This window comes from Capricornis sumatraensis, chromosome 15 (genome assembly GCF_032405125.1).
Source record: "Capricornis sumatraensis isolate serow.1 chromosome 15, serow.2, whole genome shotgun sequence".
In the NCBI taxonomy this organism is placed as follows: domain Eukaryota; kingdom Metazoa; phylum Chordata; class Mammalia; order Artiodactyla; family Bovidae; genus Capricornis; species Capricornis sumatraensis.
Genome location: NC_091083.1, coordinates 26,837,631 through 26,849,810, shown reverse-complemented (window position 1 = coordinate 26,849,810; position 12,180 = coordinate 26,837,631). Strand labels below are relative to the sequence as shown.

General features: G+C 43.7%; 1 protein-coding gene and 1 non-coding gene across 3 annotated transcripts in view; both read left to right on the top strand.

Annotated features, from left to right (window-relative positions):
• The window catches only part of PIP4K2A (phosphatidylinositol-5-phosphate 4-kinase type 2 alpha), a 181,658-nt gene that overhangs the window by 68,740 nt on the left and 100,738 nt on the right, over positions 1-12,180 (top strand). The window lies entirely within an intron of this gene.
• Positions 11,991-12,063, top strand: TRNAS-GGA (transfer RNA serine (anticodon GGA)). Its single transcript has one exon. It is a non-coding gene; the product is annotated as a tRNA-Ser (tRNA).

The following is a 12,180-nucleotide window of genomic DNA, read 5'->3' as shown; positions in this document are numbered from 1 at the left end:
TTCTCTTCTGGGTCCCCCCCCACCACATCCTGTGCCCCAGCCCGTTGTCTCAGGCCCACACTGTGGCCTCCAGGCTTCATCATCCCTCCAAATTCCAGTCCACACAGCAAGGAGCTAAATCCCTAGATGACCCTCGTCTAATAAGCCCCAGCTCAAGACCTTCTATAACACCTCACTGCCCTCAGAACAAACACCAGCCGGGTCCACCTGGAACTCACAGTCTTGTCAGTTGATCCCTTGAAGTCCTTCATGTGCCTGGTAGTCAGTCCAGTGGTTAAGGTTCCACGCTTCTACTGCAAGGGGCGGGGGTTCGATCCCTGGTCAGGGAACCAACATCCTGCATGCCGCCTAACCCCACCAAGATCCATGCCATTTCCCAGGTTAGTAACCTGTTCTGTTATCCAAACTCAAGTCCCTTCCCTCCTCCAAGGTCTATCTCCAACATCTCCTTAAACTCTGTGGATAACAGTCTCTTCCTGCTAGATGCAGATAGCACTTGAACAAAAAAAGTCATAGACTATATATTTTAGAGATGTTATAGATTCAGGTAAAAATTGAAGGAAAGTTACAGGCAGTTCTCAGCCCACCCGCCACCACCATCAACATCTTGCACCAGGCAGTACGTCTGTTCCAGTGATGAACCAACATTGACACCTCATTACCAGGCAGAGTCCATAGTTTACACTAGGGTTCACTCTACATTGTACATTTTATGGGCTTTGACAAATGTATGATGACACTCACCCACCATTAATTATCATCCAGAGTATTTTTCCTGCCCCCCGAACCTCCTGTGCTCTACTTATTCCTCCCTCTCTCCCCTGAAAGCTGCTGGCAATTTTCACTCATCTTATATAATGTCTGTTTTCATCACTTGGTTTTTTGAAGCCCCCTCATCTTAGTCTTGGGCTTCTCAGATGGCACTAGTGGTAAAGAACCCACCTGCCAAGGCAGGAATCATAAGAGACACAGGTTTAATCCCTAGATAGGGAATATCCCCTGAAAGAGGGCATGGCAATGCACTCCAGTATTTGTGCCTGGAGAATCCCGGGGACAGAGGAGCCTCACGGGCTATGGTCTATAGGGTCTCAAAGAGACAGACATGACTGAAACAACTTAACACACATACACACACACACACACACACACACACACACACACACAAACACACACATGTTAGGTCTTCATTACATAGGTCTCTAAAAAATATGGATACATAGATTACATATTTGAAATCTCACTTCAGAACTTCCCTGGCAGTCCAGTGGTTAAGACTTTGCCTTCCAATGCAGGGGGTGTGGGTTTGATCCCTGGTCAGGGAGCTAGGATCCCACATGCCTCACAGCCCAAGAAAAAACCCAAAACAGAAAAAATTTTGTAACAAATTCAATAAAGACTTTTAAAAAATAAAATCTCACTTAAAGAATAAAATCTCAGTAAATATCTCCTATGGAAGGTCTGGAATTTTACTCAAGTTAGAATTTTTTGATGGGGCTGGGGCAGGGAGGACATAGCACCGATTTTAAGAGGTTGCTTTTGGAAGAGAACAATGAACCTTAATAGTTAGGGAGACATTCTTCAGCTTAGTTCAAGTCAACAAGTATTTGGTGAAATCAAAGGTGACTGTGGCTTCATGTACCAGTTGTCTGTGCTCCTTCCTAAATGGTTCCTCCATAGACCGAAAAAAAAACCTATACTTCCGAAAAAACTTTGCACTCTGCTGAATGGAGAGACGGCGAGTTGGGCGGTAGGAAAGAACACTTCATTGAATCCTTCTTTAGAGTCATCTCCTTTTCTGATGTAGAATAACTACCTCTTGATTTTCTAAATTCAGACTTTTTAAGGATGCTCTTTCATTTTAATTAAAAAGCAAGTACATGCCAAACAGGTTAGCAGTAAGGGGCCACAGAGCATGATACTGTTGCAAAGAGCTCAACAAAATCGTATACAGTGCTAAAGTTGTATGAGCAGCCCTGTCAGCAAGTGTCTGTATGTTCTGCAAAGCTGCAACCACTAAGGAAACGAAGGTGCACGGTACACAAGAGGTGCTGTAGGAAAGGAAGGGGAGACACCAGAGAAAGACATCATCACGGTTTCTCAGCACAGAAGGTGTGACGAGCTGTTGTCTTAGGTTTCCTAACAGTCTTGAAGGAAACGGGCAGCGCTGCTTCTGGAATACAGTCCTGTTCTGACCACGCCTGCTCCCCCCACCCCCATCCTCTGGGGCTGACTTCTTTGGTCCCGGCTGCAGTTTGTGGCCAGATGTCTTCCAGGCACTCAGGGTTGCCTCGGACTCTCGGCTGCAGTGCATCTGCTCTGTGGAATGTCAGCTGTAGTTTCTCACTTCAGTTGCAGGCTCATCAAGTCTCTAAGCCAAATAAGCATTTCTTTTTCCCCCTAGTTTTATTGAGAAATAATTGACATACAGCACTGTATAAGTTTCAGACGACTTGACTCACATCATGAAGTGAATATCACAAGTTTTGTGACATTCATCATCTCATATAGATACAAAGTTAAAGAAATAGAGAAAAGTTTTTTTCTTGTGATGAGAACTCTCAAGATTTACTCTCTTGACAACTTTCGTATGTAGCATACAGCAGTGTTAATTATATGTATCATGTTGTACATTACATCCCTAGTATGTATTTATATGAATAATCACATTTTGATGTAGCCTCATTTGTTTTAAATGAAAGTCAGCAAAGATTTACTAAGGGTTTTCTCTGGGACAGCACCCTAGGGATATTGACAGTGACAGCCAGGCTCACTGACCAAGTGCCAGGCAGTGTTGTGGACTCAGTGCAGGCTCCCAGCAACCCCAAGCACATAGGCTCTGCTCTAAACACTGCATCCGAGATGCCTTGAAAGATACACTGCCTTCGTCTACGTGTGGAACTTTCACTTCCTATGGCCAGTCTCCTCCAGGCTGGGGCAAGGGTTTGAGAAAACAAAGCGACCCTCAAGTGCTTAGGATCCACGTTTGTTGTCTTGCTTCTTCAGTTGTCACCTGTATGAAGTACTGTTGGAAGGTCAAATTATGAACTTCTGGGTGTGGCCTCACGGAATGACAGCCCAGCTGAGAAGGATTCAGCACCATCTGGGAGTGGGAAATAGCCCCCCTCCTCTGCTGAGCTCTTCTGGCTGCACTCAGAATAAAATTGACAGAAGACAGATTGACCAGAGGAACAGCAACATGTTTTAATTCATGGGCACAGAGATGTCATGGAAATGGGACCTTAGGAGTGGGACCAAAGCAGGCGGTTTTTACATGTAGACAAATAGATTTTTGAGGAATTGATGGGACAAAGAGACTTAGGTTTGGAGAGCCCAATTAGTGAAGAATTTAGACAGAGTTTGGGCTTGTCAATTAAAGAAATAACCAGGCTTGTTTATATAGGCTTCTGGCATGAATCCCTGTCTTTGATGATAAGGGTGACTGTCTAATTGCAGAGAAGGCACCTATCACGTGAAATTGATTTCTTGCTTTCAGGGAGACAGGACAGTCAGAGTGTCCCTCCTCCTTTTATGTATCTATGTATATAATTTTATTTATTTATTTATGGCTGTGCTGGGTCTTCGTTGCTGCGTGGGCTCTTCCCTAGTTGTGAGGAGTGGGGCTGCCATCTAGTTGCGGTGCGTGGGCTTCTCATTGTGGCGGCTTCTCTTACTGCGGAGCGCGGGCTCTCAGACAGGTTGACTTCAGTAGCTGTGGCCTGTGAGCTCAGCAGCTGCAGCTCCCAGGCTGCACAGGCTCGGTGGGTGTGGCACATGGGCTTAGCTGCTCTGTGGCCTGTGGGGTTTCCCAGATCAGGGATCGAACCCGTGACTCCTGCATTGACAGGTGGATTCTTTACCACTGAGCCACCAGGGAAGCCTGGAATGTCCCTCTTGGGCTGGCTATTTCTTAATTAACTTTAGTTCAGAATAATTACTATGGCTCAGAGGCACATTTTGGGATGGGCTACCCAACAGCACCCCTTTCCCCTTGGGCTTCTTGCCCCATGTCCCTCTGCACCCCAGCTCCCCTCTTCTCCCTATATCCTTTCCTGCAGGCTCAGAGCAGCACCCAGAAACCACAGCCTATGCTGAATGATGAAGGTGACATTGTATTTTCCCTCTCAAACCAGGCAAAGCTGGGGTTTCTTCCATGAAGAATTTTTACCATGGGTAACTGGGTAAACCAAAAAGAGCAGAAAGCTGTATAAATTTAAAGTGGACAATTGTACTTTACATGAGTGTTTGGTTTGCTCTATGTAGTAGTCATCTGCCCCTTAAGCAGTTTTCCTCTGGTTACTTTTAAGTAACTGGACAGGTTTTATTTATTTCTTTTTAAAATTTATATCCTTTGTATTTATTTATGAGTATAAGACAATCGGCAGTTGACTGCCATGGCTGAGTGCCCAGATTCTGGAGTTGCTCTGACCAGGTGAACAGAATCAGGCCACACTGTGTAGAGGTCACTATGACCTTGAGCCAGTCACTGAACTGCTTGCAGCCTTGGTTTTCTTATTTGTTTAGGGCTGGGAGTGAAACAGTCCTGTTCATTTCACAGGGTTGTTAAAACAGTTGCCTAAGAAAGAGTGTAAAACAGTTTGCAGATACCAGACTCATTTGTTTGTTATTGTTTAGTCCCTAAGTTGTGTCCAACTCTTTTACGACCCCATGGGCTATAGCCCACCAGGCTCCCCTGTCCATGGGATTTTTCCCAGGCAAGAACACTATAGTGGGTTGCCATTTCCTTCTCCAGGGAATCTTCCCAGACCAGGAATTGAACCCACATCTCCTGAATTGGCAGGTAGATTCTTTACCACTGAGCCAGCAGGAAAGCCTATAGTAAGTCCTACATAAATGTTAGCCTTGAGGATGTGTTGTTATTGTTAATTTTTAGAAATGATGAATGTCAAAGACAAAAACGTGCTGCGTAGATAGAAAACCAAATAAATAAAGAAACATAGAAAATAAAACCCAGCTGCTTTCCAAAAGTAAGGCACCCCACCCCCCGCCCCCATTCCTTGACTGGGAATTATTCATAAAACTTGATAATGAAACAGAGTCTAGAATATTTCATGTCCTATTCTCCTTATTTTTCCCCCATAATTTTAATTAAAAAAAAATAAGCCTTAAGGATTCATTCATTCATTCAGCACTGAGCCTGGTACCTAGACTATAGGTATATATCCTACCCCTGAGGGATATGCTTCTTGCTCATAGAGTAGAAGAGATGGTACTCTTATTCCTATGGGGCATGAGAAAAATATTCCAGTTAATACTATATAAGATGCATACGTGGCATCAGTTCACTTCAGTCACTCAGTCATGTCCACTCTCTGCAACCCCATGAACTGCAGCACGCCAGGCTTCCCTGTCCATCACCAAGTCCCGGAGCTTACTTGAACTCATGTCCATCGAGTCAGCAATGCCATCCAACCATATCATCCTCTGTTATCCCCTTCTCCTCCCACCTTCAGTCTTTCCCAGCATCAAGGTCTTTTCCAATGAGTCAATTATTCCCATCAGATGGCCTAAGTATTAGAGCTTCAGCTTCAGCATCAGTCCTTCCAGTGAATATTCAGGACTGGTTTCCTTTAGGATGGACTGGTTGGATCTCCTTGCAGTCCAAGTGACTCTCAAGAGTCTTCTCCAACACCACAGTTCAAAAGCATCAACTCTTCGGTGCTCAGCTTTCTTTATAGTCCAACTCTCACATCCATACATGACTATTGGAAAAACCGTAGTTATGACTAGATGGACCTTTGTTGGTAAAGTAATGTCTCTGCTTTTTAGTATGCTATCTAGGTTGGTCTTAGCTTTTCTTCCAAGGAGCAAGCGTCTTTTAATTTCATGGCTGCAATCACCATCTGCAGTGATTTTTGAGCCCCCCAAAATAAAGTCTGTCACTGTCTCCATTGTTTCCCCATCTGTTTGCCATGAAGTGATGGAACCAGATACCATGATCTTAGTTTTCTGAATGTTGAGTTCTAAGCCAACTTTTCACTTTCCTCTTTCACTTTCATCAAGAGGCTCTTTAGTTCTTCTTCACTTTCTGCCATAAGTTGGTGTCATCTGCATATCTGAGGTTATTGATATTTCTCCCAGCAGTCTTGATTCCAGCTTGTGCTTCATCCAGCCCAGCATTTCGCATGATGTACTCTGCATATAAGTTAAATAGGCAAGATGACAATATACAGCCTTGACATACTCCTTACCTGATTTGAAGCCAGTCTGTTGTTCCATATCCAGTTGTAAATGTTGCTTCTTGACCTGCATACAGATTTCTCAGGAGGCAGATCAGGCAGTCTGGTATTCTAAGCTCTTGAAGAATTTTCCACAGTTTGTTGTGATCCACATAGTCAAAGGCTTTGGTGTAGTAAATAAAGCAGAAATAGATGTTTTTCTGGAACTCTCTTGCTTTTTCGATGATCCAGTGGATGTTGGCAATTTGATCAGTGATTCCTCTGCCTTTTCTAAATCCACCTTGAATATCCAGCTTGAATTTCATGGTTCATGCACTCTTAAAGCCTGGTTTGAAGAATTTTAAGTATTACTTTGCTAGTGTGTGAAATGAGTACAATTGTGTGGTAGTTTGAACATTCTTTGGCCTTGCCCTTCTTTGGCACTGTAGTGAAAACTGACCTTTTCAAGTCCTGTGGCCACTGCTGAGTTTTCCAAATTTGCTGACATATTGAGTGCAGCACTTTCACAGCATCATCTTTCAGGATTTGAAATAGCTCAACTGGAATTCCATCACCTCCACTAGTTTTGTTCGTAGTGATGGTTCCTAAGGCCCACCTGACTCCGCATTTCAGGATGTCTGGCTCTAGGTGAGTGATCACACCATCGTGGTTATCTGGGTCATGCAGGTCTTTTTTTGTATAGTTCTTCTGTGTATTCTTGCCACCTGTTCTTAATATCTTCTGCTTCTGTTAGGTCCATACCATTTCTGTCCTTTATCAAGCCCATCTTTGCATGAAATTTTTGCTTGGTATCTCCAATTTTCTTGAAGAGATCTCTAGTCTTTCCCATTCTATTGTTTTCTTCTATTTCTTTGCACTGATCACTGAGGAAGGCTTTCGTATCTCTCCTTGCTATTCTTTGGAACTCTGTACTCAAATGGGTATATCTTTCCTTTTCTCCTTTGCCTTTAGCTTCTCTTCTTTTCTCAGCTATTTGTAAGGGCTCCTCAGACAACTATTTTGCCTTTTTACATTTCTTTTTCTTGGAGATGTCTTGATCACTGCTTCCTGTAAAATGTCACGAACCTCTGTCTGTAGTTCTTCAGTCTATCAGATCTAATCCCTTGAATCTATTTCTCACTTCCACTGTATAATCTTAAGGGATTTGATTTCGGTCATACTTGAATGGTCTAGTGGTTTCCCCCACTTTCTTCAATTTAAGTCTGAATTTGGCAATAAGGAGTTCAAGATCTGAGCCATAGTCAGCTCCTGGTCTTGTTTTTGCTGACTGTCCATCTTTGGCTGCAGACAATATAATCAATCTGATTTTGGTATTGATCATCTAGTGATGTCCATGTGTAGAGGCTTCTCTTGTGTTGTTGGAAGAGCATGTTTGCTATGACCAGTGTGTTCTCTTGGCAAAACTCTATTAGCTTTTGTCCTGCTTCATTTTGTACTCCAAGCCAAATTTGCCTGTTACTCTGCGTATCTCTTGACTTCCTACTTTTGCATTCTGGTCCCCTAAAATGAAAAAGACATCTTTTTTGGGTGTTAGTTCTAGAAGGTCTGGTAGCAGGTCTTCATAGAACCGTTGAACTTTAGCTTCTTCATCATTAGTGGTTGGGCATAGACTTGGATTACTGTGATATTGAATGGTTTGCCTTGGAAACGAACAGAGATCATTCTGTCATTTTTGAGACTGCATCCAAGTACTGCATTTCAGACTCTTCTGTTGACTCTCACGGCTATTCCGTTTCTTCTAAGAGATTCTTGCCCACAGTAGTAGATATAATGGTCATCTGAGTTAAATTCACCCTTTCCAGTCCATTTTAGTTCGCTGATTCCTAAAATGTCAATGTTCACTCTTGCCATCTCCTGTTTGACCACCTCCAATTTGCCTGATTCATGCACCTAATACTCCAAGTTACTTTGCAATATTGTTCTTTACAGCATCCGTCTTTACTTCCATCATCAGTCACATCCACAACTGGGTGTTGTTTTTGCTTTGGCTCCATCTCTTCATTCTTTCTGAGTTATTTTTCCGCTAATCTCCAGTAGCATATTGGACATGTACCAACCTGCAGAGTTCATCTTTCAGTGTCCTATCTTTTTGCCTTTTCATACTCTTCATGGGGTTCTCAAGGCAAGAATGCTGAAGTAGTTTGCCATTCCCTTCTCTAGTGGACCACGTTTTGTCAGAACTCTCCACCATGACCCGTCCATCTTGGGTGGCCCTATGTGGCATGGGTCATAGTTTCACTGAGTTAGACAAGGCTGTGGTCCATGTGATCAAATTGGTTAGTTTTCTGTGATTGTGCTTTTCATTCTCTCTGCCCTCTGATGGAGAATGATAAGAGGCTTCTGAAAGCTTCCTGATGGGAGAGACTGCCTGAGGGGGAAACTGGATCTTATTCTGATGGGCAGGGCCATGTAAATCTTTAATCCAATTTTCTGTTGATGGGCGGGGCTGTGTTCCCTCCCTGTTTGACCTGAGGCTAAACTATGATGGAGGTAATGAAGATAGTTGCGACCTCCTTCAAAAGGTCACATGCACACGCTGCCCCCAACCCTGCAGCAGGCCACCACCGACCCACACCTCCACCAGAGACTTCTAGACACTCACAGACACGTCTGGGTCAGTCTCTTGTGGGGACACTGGTCCTTTCTCTCAGGTCCTGGTTGCACACAAGGTTTTGCTTGTGCCCTCCAAGAGTCTGTTTCCACAGTGAGTCCTGTGTAAGTTCTGGCGGCTCTGTGGTGGGGTTAATGGCGACCTCCAAGGGAGCTTATGCCATACCCAGGTCTACTGCACCCAGAGCCCCTGCCCTGGGTGCAGGCCACTGCTGACCCATACCACTGCAGGAGACACTCAGACCCAGTCCTGGCCCAGTGTCTGTGGGGTCTCTGGGTCCTGGTGTGCACAAGGTTTGTTTGAGCCCTTCTAGCATCTCTGGCCAATTTGGGGTTTGATTCTAAACACAATTTCAACCCTCCTCCGGTCTTGCTGGGGCTTCTCCTTTGCCCGTGGACATGGGTTATCTTTTTTTGGTGAGATGCAATGTTCTCCTGTTGACAGTTGTTCAGCAGCAAGTTGTAATTTTGCAATTCTTGCAGGAGAAGATGAGCACACAAGCTTCTACTCCGCCCTCTTGGATATATCTTGGCTTTGTGGCATAAGGGCTGCAAACTGACATGTAAGACCAAGTTAATTTCAGTGAATAGAGTACAGATGATTGGATAGAGGAACAATGATGGATGCTCTCTACTAAAAGCACAATTTTAATTTGTTTTACATTTTTATTTTGAAATAATTTTAAACATATAAAAATATTGCAAAAAATAATACAATGAATTCCCATATACCTTTCATCTAGATGTTACCATCATACATAGCCAAGAATACATTAATAAAATCAGAACATTAACACTGATACAATATTATTATGAACTGATAGATCTTATTCACATTCCTGCAGTTGTCACATTTGTTTTGGTTTCCTTTCTGGTTCCAGGATCACATGTTGCATTTGGTTATCTTGTCTCCTTAGCCTCGCTTCATCTGGACCAGTTTCTCTGTCTTTATATATCTCTCTGGATCTTTGCACTTTTGATGAAGAACACTGACTGGTTGTTTTATGGAACGGCTTCAGTTAGGGTTTGTGTCCTAATGATTGGGTTCAGATTGTGTGTTTTTCATCAGAGTGCCAGATTATCAGAGCGGTTTCCATCTCAACGCATCATATCAGAGGACACATGATGTTGATTTATCTCATTAGTGGTGATGTTGACTTTGATCTCTTGATTATAGTGGTATCAGCTTCCTCCACCCTATGGTTATTTTCCCCTTTGTTCTTAATAAGTATTTTGTGGGGAGATACTTGGAGACTATGTAAATATCCTTTTTCTCACCATATTTTTGCTGATTAATTTTAGCATCCATTGATGATTCTTGCCTGAAATAGTTATTACTGTAAATATTTGCCAATTGGCAATTTAAAAATATCACCATCATTCCTTCTACATTTATTAGTTGGAATTCTATTGTAAGGAATCACTTCCTCTCCTCTTCTGTCTGTCTTAGCACAAACTCATAGGTTCTTATTCTATGGATTACAATCTATTATTACCATTATCTACAAAAAGGTTATTAAAATCTATCTGGGAGCTGCTGCTGCTAAGTTGCTTCAGTGGTGTCCGACTCTGTGTGACCCCATAGATGGCAGCCCACCAGTCTTCCCTGTCCCTGGGATTCTCCAGGCAAGAACACTGGAATGGGTTGCCATTTCCTCCTCCAGTGCATGAAAGTGAAAAGTGAAAGTGAAGTCGCCCAGTCGTGTCTGACTCTGTGCGACCCCATGGACTGCAGCCTACCAGGCTCCTCCATCCATGGGATTTTCCAGGCAAGAGTGCTGGAGTGGGGTGCCATTGCCTTCTCGGCTATTTGGGAGAGGGATTATCAATGCCACATGCAAGTGCATGTCTGTGGGGCCACACCATGGTCTTACTGTGCTGCTTTCTGGACAGCATACACGACTTGGCTCCTGACCTGTGAGAAGTTGGCCTCTTAGTTCCTGCCAACGTTCCTACCATTCACTGGTATTTACTCTTGTAAAAAGAGTGAGAGAGTTGATGTGTTAAACTTGGCCCAAGTCTTCTGCCTTAACTGGGATGGAGGGCAGAGGAAGGTGAGAGGACTCAGAACTCAGGTACGGCCCAGTAACTGGCAGGTGATGAGTCAGACCTCAAATTTGCACATCCCGTTTGAGTTTTGGTGGGTGTTGTGGTTTCTACAACTAAGACTTGTAGAACATGAGTTTTCTGTTAGTCATTTTGAGTTTTTTACTCTCCTCTCTGGCTCATTCTAAAATTTTGCTGATAATCACACCCTTGCCAGTGTTTTAAAAAAGAATACCCCAGTCATTGGTGTAAAGTGAACAAATACAGCAGTTCTAGAAGCTGCTGACTCGGTGGACTCACATTTACAAGGTAAAGCAGTTTCACTCTCGGAACCCTATTCCATGTTATCAAGATCAACCCTATCCTGTTAGACTTTTAATAGTCATTTAGTAACTCTGTGTTTTAATATCTAATATCAGTGTGTAACATATTCCAAAATGGCTACAAGATAGAGCATTTGAAGCAGTCTTTGGAGCATCACAGTGTATGATACAGTCTGTCAGGACTCTCAGTTTTAGTGTTCTTTGTCATAGGGTTAGAGGAAAGAATATAAGCTGCATAATTAAACCATTATTGCAATCATCAGGGTACTGTAAGTCATTGTTAAAATTGGCAGTTGGAGGAAGTGGTATGGTGTCGTTAACAGCTTCCTATCAAACAAGAAGGCAGTCTGTCCTCTAGACTTGATTCATGCTGTGGCCTCTGGTTGGAAACCTACCCTAGTGGGCAAGCAATTAGTCAGGAGGAACCTGCTTATCAAGTACAGAGCATCATGTACATGGTCCAATCAACTGAAAGGTCAGACTTTTGGGGAGAACATCTGTCTCAGCCCATCTGGGCTTCTAGATCACAACACCATAGACTGCATGGCTTTTAAACAGCAAACATTTATTTCTCGTGTTCTGGAGGCTGAAGTCCAAGATCAAGGCCCAAGCATGGTCACATTTGGGTAAGGGCCCTCTTTCTGGCTCTTAGCTGGCTGCTTTTCTCCATATTCTCACTTGGCAGGAGGATGTGGCCATCTCTGTGGGTCTCTTGTAAGGGCAGCAGTCTCATCCCTGACGACTTGTGCACCTCCCAAAGGCTCCCCCTCCTACCTTATTTAGGAATTAAGATTGACATACATATTCTGGGGCTTCCCTGGTGGCTCAGAGGTTAAAGCGTCTGCCTGGAATGCAGGAGACCCAGGTTCGATCCCTGGGTCAGGAAGATCCCCTGGAGAAGGAAATAGCAACCCACTCCAGTACTTTTGCCTGGAGAATCCCATGGAGGGAGGAGCCTGGTAGGCTACATTCCATGGGGTCGCAAAGAGTCGGACATGACTGAG